General features: G+C 40.9%; 1 long non-coding RNA gene across 1 annotated transcript in view; it reads right to left on the bottom strand.

Moving 5' to 3' along the window:
- Positions 1-18551, bottom strand: part of LOC105879522 (uncharacterized) — a 94399-nt gene that overhangs the window by 42078 nt on the left and 33770 nt on the right. The window lies entirely within an intron of this gene.

Genomic DNA, 18551 nt, shown 5'->3' with positions numbered 1-18551 from the left:
AATGTAATTTGAAAATGTGGGAAAATGTTTTACTTTTGTCCTACATTTGGCATTTTAATTATTAAATGCTTTTCCAAGTTAAATTTTGAGTGCATGAGCCATGCCACTGTCTAATAATTTAATTTGGAAAACAAATTACATGTAATTTCCCTGACAATCTGAAATCTGTAAACTACTAAAAGGGAGCTAACTCACTGAGCAGCATGATAATAAATTATCATGATAAAGTAATTATATTTTACATTGGAAATGTCTAAAAATTCACAGTGATTCTTCATATCTCTTTCTGCTGACTGAAATTAGGAAAATAGAACAAATTCACTTTACTTCAAAAAAAATGTGAAATGTTTACTTAGTGATTAAATCACATCAAGGAACTGAAGGTTCTTAGATCGAATGTATAAAAAGAATTGTCTTTCTTAATAAAATTGCTAAAGTTAAGACATGGAGCTGTAAATGCTCTAGGTCAAAATTTTACTTTCTCAGTGTAACTTAGAGATTTACAGAAGTAAAAAGTTCAGTAACTAGGGAACAAGTTAGTAAGTAGAAAAAACCTGAGCATTCATTACTAAATCCTACTAGTACATAGTTTACATTTGGCCATCAAATATGACTTGTCAGGAAATAGAAGACAGTTCGCTTTCATTTTGTTTATAAATAAAGTGCCATGTTAGAATCTTCTTGAAAATAAAAGGTCTCATATAAAACTTTAAAATGGAAACATACTTGACAAGTATTCATATCATGACAAGTATTCATATCATGACTAATAACCCCAGCCTAAAACCAGAAATGTAAAATTTTTCTGCCTGTTTCTCCTATCATTTTAAAAATTCAACTTCGATTAGTTTGTTTGACTTGTTTGCTTGACAAAGCAGGTGTGTGGCACGAACTACTGGGTAAGAGTTCCTCAGCATTGTTTCTAGTGTTTGTACCCATCTTTCAAGGTAGATATAATTACAGCTTGAGCATTCCTAATCTCCAGATCCAAAATCCTGCATGTTCCATAATCCGAAACTTTTTGAGCTCCAACATGACACGAGTAGAAAATTCCACACCTGACCTCATGTGACAACTGGCAATCAAAATGCAGGCACATACTACACAGTTTATTCAACATTCCCAGGAGAAAAAAAGGACACTCCCAACTCCCTTTAGCTGCAATATATCTTTTATGAGCATGTTCAGGTTCCCCCAACCAAGAATACCCACAATAATAAAATGGTAATAAAATGGCAAATTTGCAGGCTGGATGCACCCATGGCAAGTTCCTCACGATGCCCCCCATGGGAGCAAAACCTATGTGCATCCTTCATTGTGTTATTTTTTTGCTTATTCTCTGCTCTGGTGTAAATATATTTTTTGGAAATGTCTAAAGTGCCTGAAGATACTGCTATGGGTAACAGTGACAAGAATAAAAGGAAACATCTGTGTTTATCTGTAGCACAGAAAGTCAAGGTGTTGGAGAAAATGGACAGTGGTGTAAGTGAAGAATGTCTTACAGAAGAGCGTGGTGTCAGAATGACCATCATGTGTGACCTGACAAAGCAGAAGAATAAACTATTGACCTTCTATGCTAAAAGTGATGAACAGAAGTAAACAAACAATAGAAAAACACTGCATAAACCTAAAAATGAAGATCTTGATCATGTATTGAAAGAGTGGATCCACCAGCTTCACAGTGAACACGCGCCACTTCACGATATGCTGATCCTGAAACAAACAAAGCTCTATCACAGTGAACTAAAAGTTGAAGAAAACTGTGGATATTCAACAGGCTGCTTGCAGAAATTTAGGAAAAGACATGACATTAAATGTTTAAGTTATTTGTTGTGATAAAGCATCTGCTGATCATGAAGCAGTGGAGAAATTCATTGATGATATTGCCAAGGTCATCACTGATGAAAATCTGATGGCAGAGCAAATCTATAGTGCTGATGAAACATCACTGAGGCATTGCCTCAGAAAGACACTGACTACAGCTGATGAGACAAGCCCTCCAGGAATTCAGGATGCCAAGCAAAGAATAACTGGGCTGGGATGTGCTGACGTGACGAGCACATATGGGCATCAAATTGCTATGATAGGCAAAAGCTTGCAAGCTCACTGTTTTCAAGGAGTGAATTTCTCACCAGTCCATTATTATGCTACCAGAAAGACATAGGACATCAGGGACATTTGGTACCAGTGACTCACATTTACTGCAGGGAAGCTGGACTGGATGACGACGACCGCAAGATTTTGTTATTCCTTGGTAACTTTTCTGCTCATCCTCCAGCTAGAACTTTCATCAAAAATAATGTTTATGCCATGTGCTTTGCCCCAAATGTGACTTCATTAATTCAGCCATGTGACCAAAGGTACATTTACATCAATAAACAGTAAATATGACAACACTTTCTTGACCTGCATGCTAGCAGCAGGGAACAGAAGCGTGGGTGTGGAATCTTTTCAAAAGGAGCTTAGCACAAAGGATGCCATACATGTTATTGCCAAAGCCTGGGCAACAGTCGCAAAAGATACAGCTGTGCATGCCTGACACAGGCCTCTGGCCTGTGACTGTGTTCAGTGGTGACGATGCACAAGGTGGTGACTTTGAAGAATTCCATATGTCAACTGAGAAAAAGCGATGTCTGACCTCCTTACATATGCACAAAATATACCTTCAGAGTCCACGAGTAAGCCGGACAAAGTGGATATCAAAGAAGTGTTATCCTTGATAATGAGGTTCCAGTTCATTCACTGACCAGTAGTGAAACAGCTGAAACGGTTCTGAATCGAGGTGATCGTATGACAGTGATGATGAAGACCACGTTGCAAACACTGCAGACAAAGTACTTGTAGACGACAGGGTAAAAATGTGCGATGGGCTCATTGAAGGAGTAGAGTAGGGCACATTCATAACAGAACAAGAAATCATGCCAGTTTAGAAAGTCAAAGAGACTTCTAAGACAAAAACTGTGGTTAATGAGGCAGATGACTCTGGAGGAAACATTTTTAAAAGCCATCGGGCAGAATGCCTGCTCATCCCTCGACGACCCCTTGGTCCCTCAACTACGATGCTTCTTCTGATGCTTTTTCTCACCTAAAAACACAAACTACAGCATACAGTAACCTTTTAATCAAAACACAGCGTCACGGGGGAGATTGTTGTTTCGCAGCTGATGCAGGTATCTGGTGATGCTGCTGTGCTGCTCAGTTACTCTGAACGTATTATTTTTTTTTCTTCGTGTTATTGGTGTGCAATATTTTTTGGTGTTAAGTATTCATGTGTGAATAAGTGTCAGAAAATGATGGTTTATCAAAAGCCTATAAGTCCAGAATCAGGAATGATGCCAAACAACCACAGACTGTCTACATGGGTGGCTGAGATAGTGACACCTTTGCTTTCTGATGGCTCAATGAATGCAAACTTTGTTTCATGCACAAAATTATTAATATTCTATAAATTACCTCCAGGCTATGCATGTAAGATATATATAAACATAAATAAGTGTTACGTTTAGACTTGGGACCCATCACCAAGATATCTTATTATGTACATGCAAATATTCTAAAATTGGAAAAACAATCTGAAATCTAAAATACTTCCAGTCCCAAGCATTTCATTTGGGTAGAGGATGCTCAACCTATATCCCTTTTTATAGGTGTGGGATTCATGAGGCAGGAGCTAGGAGCAGTGGCGCTCAGATTGTAATCTAGAGCTGCCTGACTTAATCCGAGCCCCAGATCTTTCTAGTCAGTGGATATGCACACATTCAAGGATTTCCCTAGGAAAGCTGGGAAATGCCATGTCCCAAATTGCAATTCCACAAATGGAATCCCACAATGAACAGACAATGGGAAAGAGAACCTGGTGAATCACACAGTAGGTTTTAGAAGTTTTCTGGCAGAAGTGACAGATGCTGCTTCCTCTTACGTTTCATTCACCAAAGCAAGTCACGTGACCACGCCTAACTATCCTGTGTCCAGAAAGAGGAGGGTTGGAGATACTTGGTTAGCAGCACCGATGACTATAGCATTTAGTCTGGAGGCTGTGTGTGGGTTATGAGGCTCCTGAAGCCAGTTTGTATTTAATGTTGAAGGACTCTGAACCCCACGCTTAGGATCTCAGGAAGCCCTGAAGGTTTTTTGTTTGTTTGCTTGAGACAGAGTCTCACTCTGTAGCCTTGGCTAGAGTGAGTGCATTGGCATCATCCTAGCTCACTGCAATCTCAAATCCCTGGGCTCAACTGATCCTCCTGCCACAGTCTCTCCAGTAGCTGGGACTACAAGCACATGCCACCATGCCTGGCTTATTTTTCTAATGTTTGTGGAGACAGGCATTATGCTGTTGCTCAGGCTGGTCTCGAACTCCTGACCTCAAGCAATCCTCCCGCCTAGGCACCCCAGAGCACTAGGATTATAGGCATAAGCCACAGCGCCTGGCCAGCCCTGAAGGTTTTGAGCCAGAATATGGTACTATAATGGGGTGAGCTGCAGTCTGAACTCACTCAATAGACATGAGCAGCCAGACTGCAAGATTGCTTGTTACTTGGCTATCTTTCCAAATCAAGCCAGTTCGTGCTTTTTCTCACTCTCCAAAGAAGAACCTACTGCATGCCTCCCCGAGCCAGCTCCTTACTTCCAAGTACTGCAGAAGGATATGATCTTTTAACACTAAAAGGAGGAAGTATTATCCAGCGCTGGGTAAAGAGTTCTGCTGACACCACTTCAGGTGAATTGTAGCTGTCTCCAGCAGAAGGGGGGTCGAAGGCTCTCCAGAGGAGAGCAGCCTGCCCCAGGGAACGGGTACGATCACATGCTGTGTAATTGAACGTGTTCCTTTTATTTAGTGGCAAAATGTTAGAAGCTCCTCGTCTGAAAAAGAAAATACATACAAACACACACAGAGATACAGAAACGTAAATCTTTTCTGCAACGTACCTCGTTTATTATTGGGGAAAACTCCAAGCTTTCTGTTCAGCACTGAAGAATATAATTGTGCCCATTTCCAAGAGTCTAATCAATAATCTGTAGTATTGTTTCTGTGGCTGTCGCTTACACTAACTAAATAACTTACACTAAAGTTTCTTAGAAACTGGTTCTACATAGAGTTCTCTTACCATGTCTAAGACAGCACCAATAAAATTAGATGGTTAAGACGATGAGACAATACACATATCTACCAAAGGATTTGTATGCAGAATATGCAGTCTTACAAGTAAAAAAATATAATGCAATAAAAATGGACAAAAGACTTAAACAGACTACTCCACAAAGGAAGCTCTCTGAGTAGCCAATAAGTACATGAAAAAAATTGCTCAATGTCATTAGTTCTCAGGGAAATGAAAATTAAAACTACAATGAGACCCAGTCATACCCAACAGAACAGATAAAATTTAAGATTGGTCATATCAATTGTGGCCAAAGATGTGAAACAACTAGAATTTTCATCCAGTGCTGGTAGAAGTACAAAATTACACAATTGCTCTGGAACTGTTAGCAGTTTCTTATAAAGTTATACTTACACCTACCCCATCCTCAAGACATTCCACTCTTAGGTAATTACCCTAGATAAATTAAAACATCTGTCTATAAACAGACATACACAAGAACAATTTACTTGTGCCATTCAAAATAGCTGAAACTGGGAACAATTCAAATGTCCATCAAGATGTACATGAACAAATGATGACATATTTACAACAATAGAAAACGACTCAGCGATGTAAAAAGAACAAATGATGGCGTTCCCCAACAACATGAATTAATTTTAAAAAACATGCTAAAAGAAAGAAGTTGGACACAGATACGTTCGTACTATGTGACTCTGTTTATGCTAAGTTCTAAAGTAGGCAAAGTTAATCCATCGTGATAGAACTCCAAACCCTGGTTACCTATAGTGGAGACGAGCAAGTATTGGCTGGAGGTGGTACAAGTGAATTTTCTGGGATAATGGAAATGTTCAATATCTTGATAAGTGAGACAGTTATGCAGAAATATGCATTTGCAAAATCTACCACACTCTACATTTAACATCCATGCATTTCGCTGTGTGCTCCTTATACAGCTAAATATTAAAAATAAATGTGTAATAACCTTGGATGAATCATGACAGCTGGGGTTTCTTAGAAAAGCATGAACCCTGATACATTTTCCACACATAGTCCTGCTTATTTTGCAAATTTCCAACACACAGCATGGTGTAATACAGAAATCACAAAATCGAATCTGCAGCAGCCAATAAGCTAGCACATAAATCCGTGAAATGGTCTGGATATACGACAGTGAGGCATGGCGGGGCCCCGGGTGAAGTGCAGAGAGGATCCCACATCTCCTAGATGCCATCAGATGTTGCTCCAGCTGATTTTTACTTCTTGGAGACGCTGACCCAGAGTTGCCAGATCTCCTACTTTTTCAAAAGAAATCAGAAATCTTTATATTTATGTCAAGTACTCAATATTGATATTTTGGCAATTAATTTTTAAAAATGTAAACACTGAGCAAGCCAAATGATGTCACATACATGCATTTGTAAATAAATTGACACTGGTTTCCTCAGCCCTACCTAGACTGTAGCTATCTCACTACAGCACTGCCTCCCAAGGGCAAAGGATTCTGGGGAAATAATTACTGCTCAGAGACGAAATGGCAGGCATGCTCCCGGGCATGCTTCCTTAGCCCAGTCCCCAGGTCCCTTCCAGTTGGTCATGGAGGGAGACTATCAATTCAGAAAGGGTGTCTGCATCTCATATCCAACATTTTATTTTTATCTTTCAAACTTATCCTTCTTCTTGCTAATTACTTCTTCCACTTCCCCATGCCAGCCCTAGAAGGCACTGTCCTCAACTGAAATCTCTAGCCATGTTACACCCACACAGACACACACCCCCAGCCCCCACCAAAAGTAGTTGAGGCCAGGATGAAATCCTTAAAGCAGGCTTCACTAAAGGTTCTAATGAGAGAAGAATATACAGAAAGGCAATCTAGTGTATAAGATTCAGTTATCTTCAGCTTATGATACCCCACAGACCACCACTGTGCCTTTCACTAAACCCTAGCCTGTCTCCATGGATGGAAAGTAGGATGACCTTACATCTCATCCTAGCATATGCCAATTTTCTTGGCATAATTATTAATAGCTTCTCTTTTCACTCTCATAATTATTCTAGTTTGAAAGATAAATTTTATAGTCACCGTAGTCAAAGGCATCCTTTTGCTTAAAGCATGGAATAACTATCAAATCTAGACTCTGGAAACCTATAACCAAGAGAAAAACAAAGTCTTTTCTTGACTCTCCAGTCTTTTAAGTACCAGTTTCCATTCCAACAAACTTTCAGTTAACAAAGAATTCCACTTAGTTTCTGAAATAATTTTTAAAATACATAACAAAGAAAATGATGTTGAAAGATAATGAAAATGTGGTTTGCCCAAGCTAGGCGAAGATATCATTATCTGAGTGCCCAAATTTTTTATTTCAGTATGACTAAATTATGTAAAATTAATAGTACAATTAATTTGGGAAGAAAACTTGATAGTATAAAAGCAAGTTTTCTAACACAAAAGGAAATGGAGTTGATAAAATGGGAAGTAGGAGAGGACCAGGGAGAAGAGAGCACTTTGGTGTTTTTGAGAAAGGACACCATATTCCGTCTACACAGTCAGAGAACCAGGTGAAGTTAATTTAAGGTTAATGAAAACATTACATAGGTTTAGGGAGATACCAGATGCCCGGTGCCTCATCCCTGAGGGCATAGTTGATGGAGAGCTACAGGCCTTAGAGAGAAACCTTATATCCATCACAGTTTCAGAACTGTAGAGTATCAGGGGTTAAGTGGTGGTTTAGGTGGGCAGGTTAGGACAAACTTTAAAGTCCTAGGCAACCCAGATAATGTGCACAGAACATCAGAAAATCACCAGGGCCCCGCAGAGAGGCTCACATATGGCTGAGAGATGGCTCGTGGACCAGCATGACTGTTTAAAGAAGAAAGAGATGGCCTGACGTGTCAACCAGGGGCCATGCCTGTGAGGTCAGCCCAGTAGACACCAGTTGACAATAGAGCACAATGAGCAAGGGCCAGCCAAAATGAGACTTATCTTTGTGGATGCCAGCAGGGGACAGAGGACAATCATGAGCCAGGTGCCCTCTTTCCTCAGTGCCACAAAGCCCAGGAGCCCTGAGAGCTTAGCTGCTACACTGGGGATTAGGAGTAGGGAGTGTAAAAACTCTGGTTTTGAGCATATTCCTCTTGAAATATCTGCAAAACAACATTGACCAAGTTTATCTTAAATCAGCAAGATCTGTTTTCAACCAAAAAGGGATGTGAAATATATATTAAGTTTTACTTTTTATAACATCTGAGCCTGTGGCCTGTGACATTCATACCCACTACATTTTATTTCCCAGGTGCTCCAAGGTTTTTTGCTGTTGCTTTCCACCTGATAACATAAAAGGCATAAAGACCTTAAAGAAAAGCAAGGTTAGTGACTAAATTCCGCTGGAAAAAAATGTATTCCGACTTCATCGCACACCTAAAGAAGCCATAAATCTGGCCTATGTGCAGCATTTCAAGTAGTTGACTCATTATCCATAACAATGTTCCCACAATCAGGAAATGTAATTTTTGTCATTTGTTTCAAACTCTGCCCACTCTAAAACTTTAACCTGAACTGCCAAGAATAACAAAATGGACAGATTTGTGATTCAACTCTCCATTTCCCCTTCCTGTTTGTTTGATGGATGTGTAGATTAGCAGTGAAATGGCCCAAGACTAGCAAGAAAAGGAGGGGAAAAATCAGGTCGTGGTCTCATAACAGAACTGTGCCACTCTATACCTTGCTAACCTCCTCCATCTACATCTTTGCTTTAAACAAACACACGTTTGCACAGGTGTACCCGTGGACACACACACACACACACACACACACACACACACACCCTACCTCTATAAAAAGGTCCTATTGCACTATCTGCCTGATATTTATAGAAAAACAAGACATTTTAAACTTTAAAATAAGAATAAATTATTAATGCCTTTAACTTTCTTTATTTATATTCATCTACTTGTATTTTTTTTAATCTCAGGGAGAGTCTTCTACAGCGGTCCCCAACTGTTTTGTCCCCAACCTCCTGCTCTCCTAAGTGCAGGCAGCCCCGTGACTCAGTCCTCAGCCCAGGACTTTTTCTTTACAGCCTTTACTTCAGTCATTGCATCACTCCCAACATTCCTAATAGCCTCCCAGACATCTTCATTTGAACATCCCATTTCCTTCAAAATCAGTAGTTTCAAAGCTGAACACATCTTCTTTCCCCCACCTATCACTCTTTCCAGAATTTTCTATTTTTGTTAATGTTCCTTACCATCCTTTCAGCCACACAGAGCTAAAACTCAAACTGGTTCTCCAACCACATATCATCCTTTGCTTTCACAACCAGGTGTTTTTTTTTCTGGCAGCCAATATCTGCCAAATTGTGATCATTTGTGATCACTCCTTTCTATTATAGTTCAAACTTACTACCTAACTATCGTAATAGCTATATTCTCTCCCTTCTCATCACTTCCTTCTCCAAGTCATCCAAGATCCTTCTGTGGGACTGCTCTTTTTAAACCATAGCTCTAACAATACAACTCTTCCTACTCAAAGCATTCAGGGGTGTCCCAAAGTCAACGTCATTACCGAAGAGCTCCCCCTTCTGGCACACAAGGACTCCCACCACACGGCCCCAGCGTGCTCTGCGGAGTCATCTGCTCTACTTATCCCCATGTTCTAACCATTCCATGAAGCTGGAAGGAAAATAGTGGCATGGATTTAAAAACTGAAAAATACCCCCCTTTATGTTCCCTTTTTCCTAAGGTTGTTTTATGACTTCAAATTACCTACTTAAGTGTCTATCTACTCGAATAAACTGTTTTATCTTCAGCCTCCTATTTTTCTGTGAGTAGAATGGGATGGGAACAAATAAACATACTTCTCAAGAAGATAACACTTTGTCAATGGAAAAATAAGCCAAACTCTGTGAAATAATTTTAAAGAGATTTATTACAAGCCAAATTTGAGGACCATGACCCGGAGCCACTGCCAAGAGGCCTCGGGCAAGTGGACTCGCTGTGGCTGGGTCGCAGGTTGGTTTTTATACATTTCAGAGAGATGGGTTACAGGTAAAGCCATCAGTCAATACGTGGGAGGCTGATATTGGTTCGGCCCCAAAAGGTGGGACATCTGGGGGGGGGCGGCTTACAGGTTATAGGTGGGTTTAAAGATTCTTTGGATTGTAATTGGTTAAAGACATGAAGGTTTGTCTAAAGGCTTGGAATGTTTTAACATAAGGAGCTGTTCTCAGAGATAAGCCTCCTGACATAGATTTGTTGTGTAAATTGAGGACCTGTAGGTTTGTCTTGCATACCCTTAGGCCTGTTAGTGGGTTACAAAGGAAGTCCCCAAGAAGGGAGAGGGCATGATGAGGCATGTCTGACCCCCCCTCCTCCTGGCAGACAATTTAATTTTAGGATATTCCTTTGGCCAAGAGGGGGTCCATTCAGTCAGCCAGTGGGGGTCGAGCCTACTTTAGTTCACAACTTTCAGTTCCTAAATAGCATCAGGACAAAATTGTTACAGAGGAAACTTTATTGGGTTAAAGTTAATTGTTAACTATTAGAATCCTAACACAACACCAGCTCTAAGTAAATGGTATATATTATCACAGCTATTATTTAGTATAAACCTTTGCCCTCAAGGAATCCCAATCCTTTGCCTTTTAATAGGTTACAATAATATGCTTGGGTATAAAGACTGACAGACGTGAATTGTGTATAACTGGTTGTTTTTTTGTAGACCTTATATATTTTATAACCGAAAGAATTTCTCTCTTTGCTTTGTTTACTAGGAAACCCAGCCAAATTTGTGGTTCACCTCAGCAACTGTACAGGACTTCATGTAGTATATATATTTATTTGTCATTCTTTATCTATAGATTAATCACTTTGTTTGCTTTATTTTTTTACCTGATTCTCTCAATAATTTATTTTATCCTTTTATTTTATAAGCTGCCATTGATTCTTTAGAAAATAATACGAATGTAAATAAAACTAAATATTGATAAGACAATCTGTAAGTAATCAAATTGTAGGGGAGAGTTTATTGCTAAAGGAGAGCATCAGATAGAAATAAATCCAGACTTAGGTGAATAGAGACTTTACACAAAAAGGCTATTTTAATAGGGACAGGGGAACTATTGCAATGAGGTAGCAGGGGGAGAATTGCAATAAGGAGAATGTTCCTATCCGGTAAGATGTGCAAGAATCTCAATGGTTGGGAAGAAAAGGCTTTCCTTGTATAATGAGGAACAAACAAGGTTAGAAAGAACCAAATATGGGAGAGTGAGATGAGCAGGTGGCCTTATCAGATGGTTGTTCTGGGAATGTTTTTTCCCTGAGGACAATCAATTCTCTGGAGAGCTGTTAAGGAAGAGGTTGTTCTGAGTTCCATGCTCAGGGATAAGCCAAAGTTCAAGGGCCAGGGAGAAAGAAAGAAAGCTAACAAAAGTTTGGTCAAGACACATTAGTGAGTATTTTGTCCAGATTGGTTGGTGAGGACAAATAGTTCAGCTAATCATCTATGAAACAGGAACAGGAATTTGGAGAGCCTGTGTCTGTCTTCCTCATAGGTAGACAGGGGTCATCTGCATGTTTTATTGAAGTCATATAGGGGAAGGGTGTTTCTTTGCAGTAAGCTATTTCCTGGAGGGTGGGGAAATATCTTAACCATTGCTGTTTTCTGGGACCACAGGGCTCAGGTGAAGTTCAACACTGTCAACAGGTTGAAAGTGAAATAGAGTTCAGGAGAAAAGAGAGATTGGTCGTGGATTCTTGTAAGAAATATCAGGAACTTTTGCTTAAAAGATTATTAGAATTTCAGTGTGAGAAACTATAGCTTAAGAGAACTCAGGCTAGAGTGGGGGCATGGATAAAGGCACACAAGAAACAAACATGGTGTGTAAAGAGGTAGGTGTCTCTGGACAGAGCCACTGAAGCAGAAGGTTTGGTTGAGGAGAGGGTAGAAGTCACTCAGCAGGTGGCGCAGAGCCATCATTCCAGGGGCCCAGGCTGGGAGAGCACAGTGGTGGAGCTATATGTGGTCTAACCCCAATATTTACAAATCAGAAGCATCATAAATATGATAAAGCATGACTGGATATCCTTCCAATGGAATGTCAGAGGCTCCAGAGGTTAGCTAATCATATAGGGATTATGTGTGTTTGGTTTTGACTAGGCTCTTCATAACTCTGTAGAAATTAAGCTTACCTTTTAGAAACTAATAGCCATGTAAAAAGTTCCTGTCTATAGGCATGAAAGTTAATTTAATATTCCCCACGTCAGTTTTGAATGCATTTGCAAATTCATTTCAATATTCCTAATTTATACATGTATCTATTGCTTGAATTTTCCTTTGAACTTATCCTAACATCTTATTAGTTCCCTCATTTAATTAATAAACTCGTGTATATATGAGTCAATCTTTTTCCTCTTTTTGGAAAAGATTATTTTGTTAAACAAATGTACCATCATCACTCTGACAAAAACTATCACCAGAAAAAAAAGGTGTCAAATCTGCCTGCCACCAACAAAGAATATTAGCAGTCACCCTGGACTTACAACCATAAAGCCTTGCTTAGCCTTCCAGCACCCATCATGTTTGTAAGTACAAGATCTTCTGTACTCCCCTTCCTCCTTCCCTTAGGCTATGATGAGGTCACCCCAAGTTACTCTGAGGACACATACAATATTTAGCAGGGACTCCAGTGACATCCAAAAGGTTACATCAATGTCCCAAGAATTAGCATGCACTATTCCTGAAGCCTCTAATACCTATCAAGGAATTGACTTACACCCTGGGAAGAATCTGGCTCAATACAGGGAAACATTTCCCAGATAAAGATAACTGAATTGAAATAATAAAAACGTGAGTCTTTCCAACACTGAAAAGAAAGTCAGTGTGAAAAACAGGGTGGCAGTCTTTGGCTAGAAAGGCCCAGCCCTGAGTGTGCAGGCTACCCACTCTACTTGAGCCATCCCATAGTCTCGCTGGAGCAAAGAACAGAGACACCCACATGGGGGACCCATTTGTCTTTCCTGGAATGGAAGTCTGATGGGAAGAGCCACTGCTGCAGATGAACAGAAGGCTAAGAAGTCCGACTCTATCAAGCCTGAGCAAAGGACATTCTAGACATAAGTGCTTCCCATTTACCATCAATCCATTGTCGCTTCTACCCTGCCCTGAGAAGCTGGGGGACAGGGAGCATGTCCGCATATGTCCCCCGTATGTCTCTAGCATTTTCCAAATAGTTGGCCAGAAACGGGCTGAAGGGAATGCTGTGCATTGGCCACTTAACTGCCTTCATCTTTGCCCATTAGGACAACAGCGCTGTGGTGCAGCCCAGCACACGCCCCCTTGGAGCCTCGACAGCCGCCAACGATGCTGCCAGCAAGCCCAGTCTTAGAGGTTACCCCCGAAAGATAAAAATCAAACTCTTCTTTCATTGTGTGTCTCTCACAGCCACTCAATTTCCCCCTTTCCCCTATTAATTCACATTATAAAAACATTGTGCTAGTTTAGGTGGAATTTTTTTCTGCTTCATTACACTTGCCTTTTTTTTTTTTTTTTCTTGGACTTCCCTCCCCAATATCTGCGATGAATACACTCCACCTCCCTTGCAGCCTCTCTGCTTTTAGCAATAATTTGCACATAATGGAACAGCCAGAGGGGGTTTGATCAATGACCTCTGTCTGGGAGATGCTGTTCCTAGGGAAACACATCTGCCAACATAAAGTATTGGAGCAATCACAGCTCAGTGAACGCCGTAATAAGCAACTGTTACTCTGGCGCCATCAGTCATGTTCAGTTACAGACCTGAAAGGAAATGGCACCTCAGGGAGCAATGTCCTTCCATAAATTTGGGCAACAATGAAGAATGATTTGCAATCAAGTAATAAAAGGCCCCAAAAAAGGTCCACCATGCATACTAACATCCAGTACAGCTGACAAAGGAAATAAAAAACCTTGGCATTGTTTGCTCGTTATGTAAACTACACAGCTGTCCAAGCAATTAAGATATGATTTTGGGAATTCTCTCATAAAAATTTGCTAACAGTGCTTCCACTTGTGAAAGTGACATTCTTCTTTATAAGTAAAGTGCATTTCATTAAGGTAATGCAATTTCATCAAGCTTAATAGTAGGAATTGCTTAACCTTATGGCAAGAGTACATAAACAACATAAAATTAATGTCGCTCCACGTGTGGGGGAAAGACTTGCATTAGTGACAGCGTTGATCAAGTAATGAGGGAAGTCTATATACAGAGTCTTCAAGTCCAGGGGCTGCAGGGGTAAATAGCTGCTCTCTAACTCACATGTTGGGAATCCGTGCCGGCAATAAAACAGTTAAATGTTAACCTCCATGAAAAGCTTTGAGCTATAAGGAAAGAACATGTCTAATTACTGAAAACATGTTACAAAAGTGCTTGACTTTAGGACAAAACTGGGCACCTACCTCACTGAGAAGGAGCATGGGCCTGCTAAGTGAGCAAAGAAATGAAAAGCAAAGTAAACACTCTTTACCCAAGTCCCAAAGTGCATTGACCCAAAGAGACAAGTGGCCCCTGCAACCTATTCTACACCGCAGAACCCTCATCTCTTATACTGGAGGTCTTCTCTGGAAACACGATTCTGGCTAGTAAAAGGAAGTTCTGTGTAAGCAGAATTCCACTGGGCATCTTTTTCTCTCCACCAATTCAAGGCAAGCCAAATTCTCCCTCACTACAGCAAATGCTATTATAGAGTTTGCACAGAAGAGTTAATGCTTAAAAGCCATTGTCAATGGAAGAGAGAGCGCTTCATCTTCTATATTGAGTCCAAAAAACACAGTTTATCCTTGAAAACTTTCAGCCTTGTCAATATATGCTTTCATCAGAATTGTTCGTGATAAACACAACTGATTCATTTCAAACCCCCCTCCTCTAGTCTTCTACCCCATAGCAAAGGAGTAGGTGAGGACATCAGAAGCAAGTAGTCGAGAGTATTCCCAGAGTGAATTATTAACCACCAAATGGATGCATGTGGATCCTGTAAGCAAGCCCACTCATCAACTGAACACAGAGTCGCCACTTGCCTGCCGTATGGACTGATTTCCGGACTGAGAAACAGGAAGAGATCTTGCCCTCGGAACGCAACAGCTGGACAAGGTAGACAGAGGTGCAAACAAAGAGAAGAGAGGGACAGATGCAATAAGCAATACTTCGGCATGCAATCTGGTATGAAGAGAGGAAGACGAGTTCAATTTTGACTGTGGGGTGGGATCGTGAGTCTATGAACAGGGTGGCACTTGTCCTTGAATGGTGAGAAAGACTCAACAGGCTGTTGAGGAGGCCCTTCCAGAATACAACTCCATCAGGAGGGCCTCTGAGAAGAAGGTGGAGACAGTGAATGAGATGCCTGGACAGATGCGGCTGGATTTGGAGTTTAGAGCCAGATCATGGAGAGTCTTGCATCATTCAGGGGCCCTTGGGAGCCTGATGACAAGTTCAAGTGAGATCATCGAGGATGGTTTAATACAGGAAAATTTACAAAGGTGTGGGCAGGATTAAGGGAAACTAACTAGGGATAGAGTACCCTATGGCTAGTCACAGTAGGGCGTCCTTATCACCTTGAAGACTGGGAATGGAGAGACTCAGAAACCTAGGGGGGAAAGTGGTAGCTGTGGGCTTAGGACTGGGCCACCAGCATGAGCTAGAGCTATGGTCTTAGGTAAAGGAGTACAGTCAGTGCCAAGAGGGATGTGGCCCAGCAAGGAGAAAAGCAAAGGGTGAACCCAGCAGAAACCAGAACAAGAAAGCCCATTCATCCACTTAATAACTGTCAGCCCTATGGACACAGAGCAGGGAAAAAAAAGGGTGGAAAGTAGATGTCAAGGAGAAACTAGAATGTATCCAGTAAAACAGAACCACCATTATGAGAAATTTAGACATGGAGTTACCTTTTTTGGTTATAAACCTAGAAATAATTGTCTTGAGTTTGACTGTAAAATTTTCAGATGGACCAATGGGCCAACTCTCGAATGAGGCCAGAGTTTCACTACAGCCACAAGATATCCACTGCAAAAGGAAACCTAAAAATGGGTCACTGGGCTCAAGGGCCACAGAAATTTTGAAAGCTATGGTGCGCTTGGTGAGGTTTGGGTCCACAGAGGTAGGATGAAACAACCACACTGGTTTCCTCTGCCTGCAGACAGCTGGAGATTGAAGCAAATTTTCTAGGGTCACTTTACCCTGCGGATGGAAAGGGGAGAGTCAGGGTAGCAGCTGTGTAAGTGAAAGGGCCCCAGGCATGGCATTGCAGACCCAGATTCGGGGCCCACACACACTGCGAATGACTGCTATGACTGTTGACAGCTCTCTGAACGTCACTGAGCCTGAGGTGTCCATAGGTCAGGGAAAGAGAATTCCTCCATCACGGGATTGCTGCGTGTAAGTCAAGTACTGCATGGGAAAGTGGCTTGTCAACTGCAACCCATATACAAATTTAAGGTGTTATTCTGGCTGCTACTTCCTGGCATTCAAATTGTTCAGCCCACAAAGCACACAACCAGCCTCTTTGAAAATGAATCCTGTCTACAACACTGCTCTCCCAGTAAGAAGTGAAACGGTAAAACCAAACAATTTTGGGGATTAGCAAATTATTCACTGACACTCTTTTCCATGAATTTTATGGCTTATAAAAGACAGTAGGCAGCTTTTTAAAAGTAAATTTATTATCATTTTTAGCCTAGAACAAAGCCTGAGATGGCTTTTTTTTTTCTGTTGTTAATTTGTTTATTGTTTGCTTCATTCAGTGTACTGGGTCAGCTTTGCTAACATTTTTCATCAAATGGACATGGTCACAGAGTGCCACCTCTTTTCAGCTGGTATGAATCTCTAGAGGACATGTGACATTAATTTCTTGTACTAGTATTCTCAAGGCAGTCAGAATGTTAGAGACAGACGATAAAAGTTTAGCCGTGGGAGATAATTACACTATAGAAATTTCATCAAGTATGCTGAATGACGAGTTGCACTAGAATGTTAACGCTTTGGTAGTTCTTTGTCAGAAATCTTCAGTCCACTGTTTTAAATTCTCTCCCCTTCATAAACTTCCATCTCTACCATGACCACAGCAGTCACCCTTCCGTAATGACCAAACCTGTTGGACTCTCTTTCTTCCTGATATCGGTCTTTGAGAGGCAGCATAATGTAGTTTTATTAAGCATAACAGGCTTTCTGGATGCGGATGGCCTGGGTTCGAATCCTAGCTCTGCAATTCCCAGCTACATGGCCTTAGGAAAAAGTTACTCAACCTCTTTGTGCCCTTAGTTTTCTCATGTGTAAAATGGAAACAATACCTGTGCCAACTTCACAGGACATTACAATGCCTGTCACATGGCATTGTAAGTATTTTTTAATTAAAAAATGAGTTATGATTTCAAAAAAATAAGCAAGCCTTCTGGTTGACAGTATTCTTGACCTCTGTGGACAATTCCTTTAATTCTAAAGTAGAACTTGCAGACCTATACCTCCTCTATCTAAATCAGTGGTTTAATGAATTTTTTTCCAGATTAAAAAAAAAAAATCTAATGTTGCTTCTAAATCTGTCCAGGTATTTTAATGACCACAGTGGAAACTTCTCTCACCAAATCTACCAGCAGCTCTATTGAAAGAGCTAGACTTGAGGCCAGGACCTCTGCAATAGGAAATTGAGCCACTAGCCACTTGGAACGTGTGGGAAATTCACTTAGTGTCCTTGTGTTTGTCCCTCAGTTCAAGAGTGCTGCAACAGGAAGTTCTGGGATTTGGGAACGCGACTATTAGTGTTTTCAGAGATTAGGAAATTTTTTAAAATGTTCAGAGAAGCCAATGGGGTTTTGGAATTCCTTCATACAAATTCAGGAACACGTCTCTGCATTGCCTAAATCTGCTGGGTAGAATCACTAGTTCACCCTCATGCTCGGGAGCTTCTCTGGGATTATAGTTCAAAAAGGAGTAGAGGAACAGAGGACAAGAAAAATGTCCCAGGAGAGCAATTTTATTTTAGGGCCTCAGTTTATTCTTTGTGCCTCAACAAGTAAAGAGAAGTCATTCATTGTAAAGCAGATGCCATGACACCCCTTCCTGGGGATTCCCTACAAATTGAAAAGGGTGAGGAAGACATTAAGGAAACTGTAACTGCCTTCGATGGTGGGAGCACTAACGTGGAAGGACGCTACTGTCCAACGTCAAGGATTAACAGACAGATATCCTCAGCTGGGGGCTTTAGCATCCTTCCACATGAACACCTATGACACCTGTCACCATGGGCTCTTGTCCGGGCAACTCCAGTTCATTTAGCAGCAACCACGATATAATAGAAAAGACACAGGACAAAGACTCAGAAGACCTGTTGTTGAGGCCAGTCCCATAAATTCCCACAGCAGAAAAAGAATCTGTCAGAAGTTTTGACTGTAAAGTGTATGCATAGACAGACTCCGATGTGGAGGTTACATAG

Source organism: Microcebus murinus, chromosome 12 (genome assembly GCF_040939455.1).
Source record: "Microcebus murinus isolate Inina chromosome 12, M.murinus_Inina_mat1.0, whole genome shotgun sequence".
In the NCBI taxonomy this organism is placed as follows: Eukaryota; Metazoa; Chordata; class Mammalia; order Primates; family Cheirogaleidae; genus Microcebus; species Microcebus murinus.
This window is presented reverse-complemented; position numbering and strand designations above follow the sequence as displayed.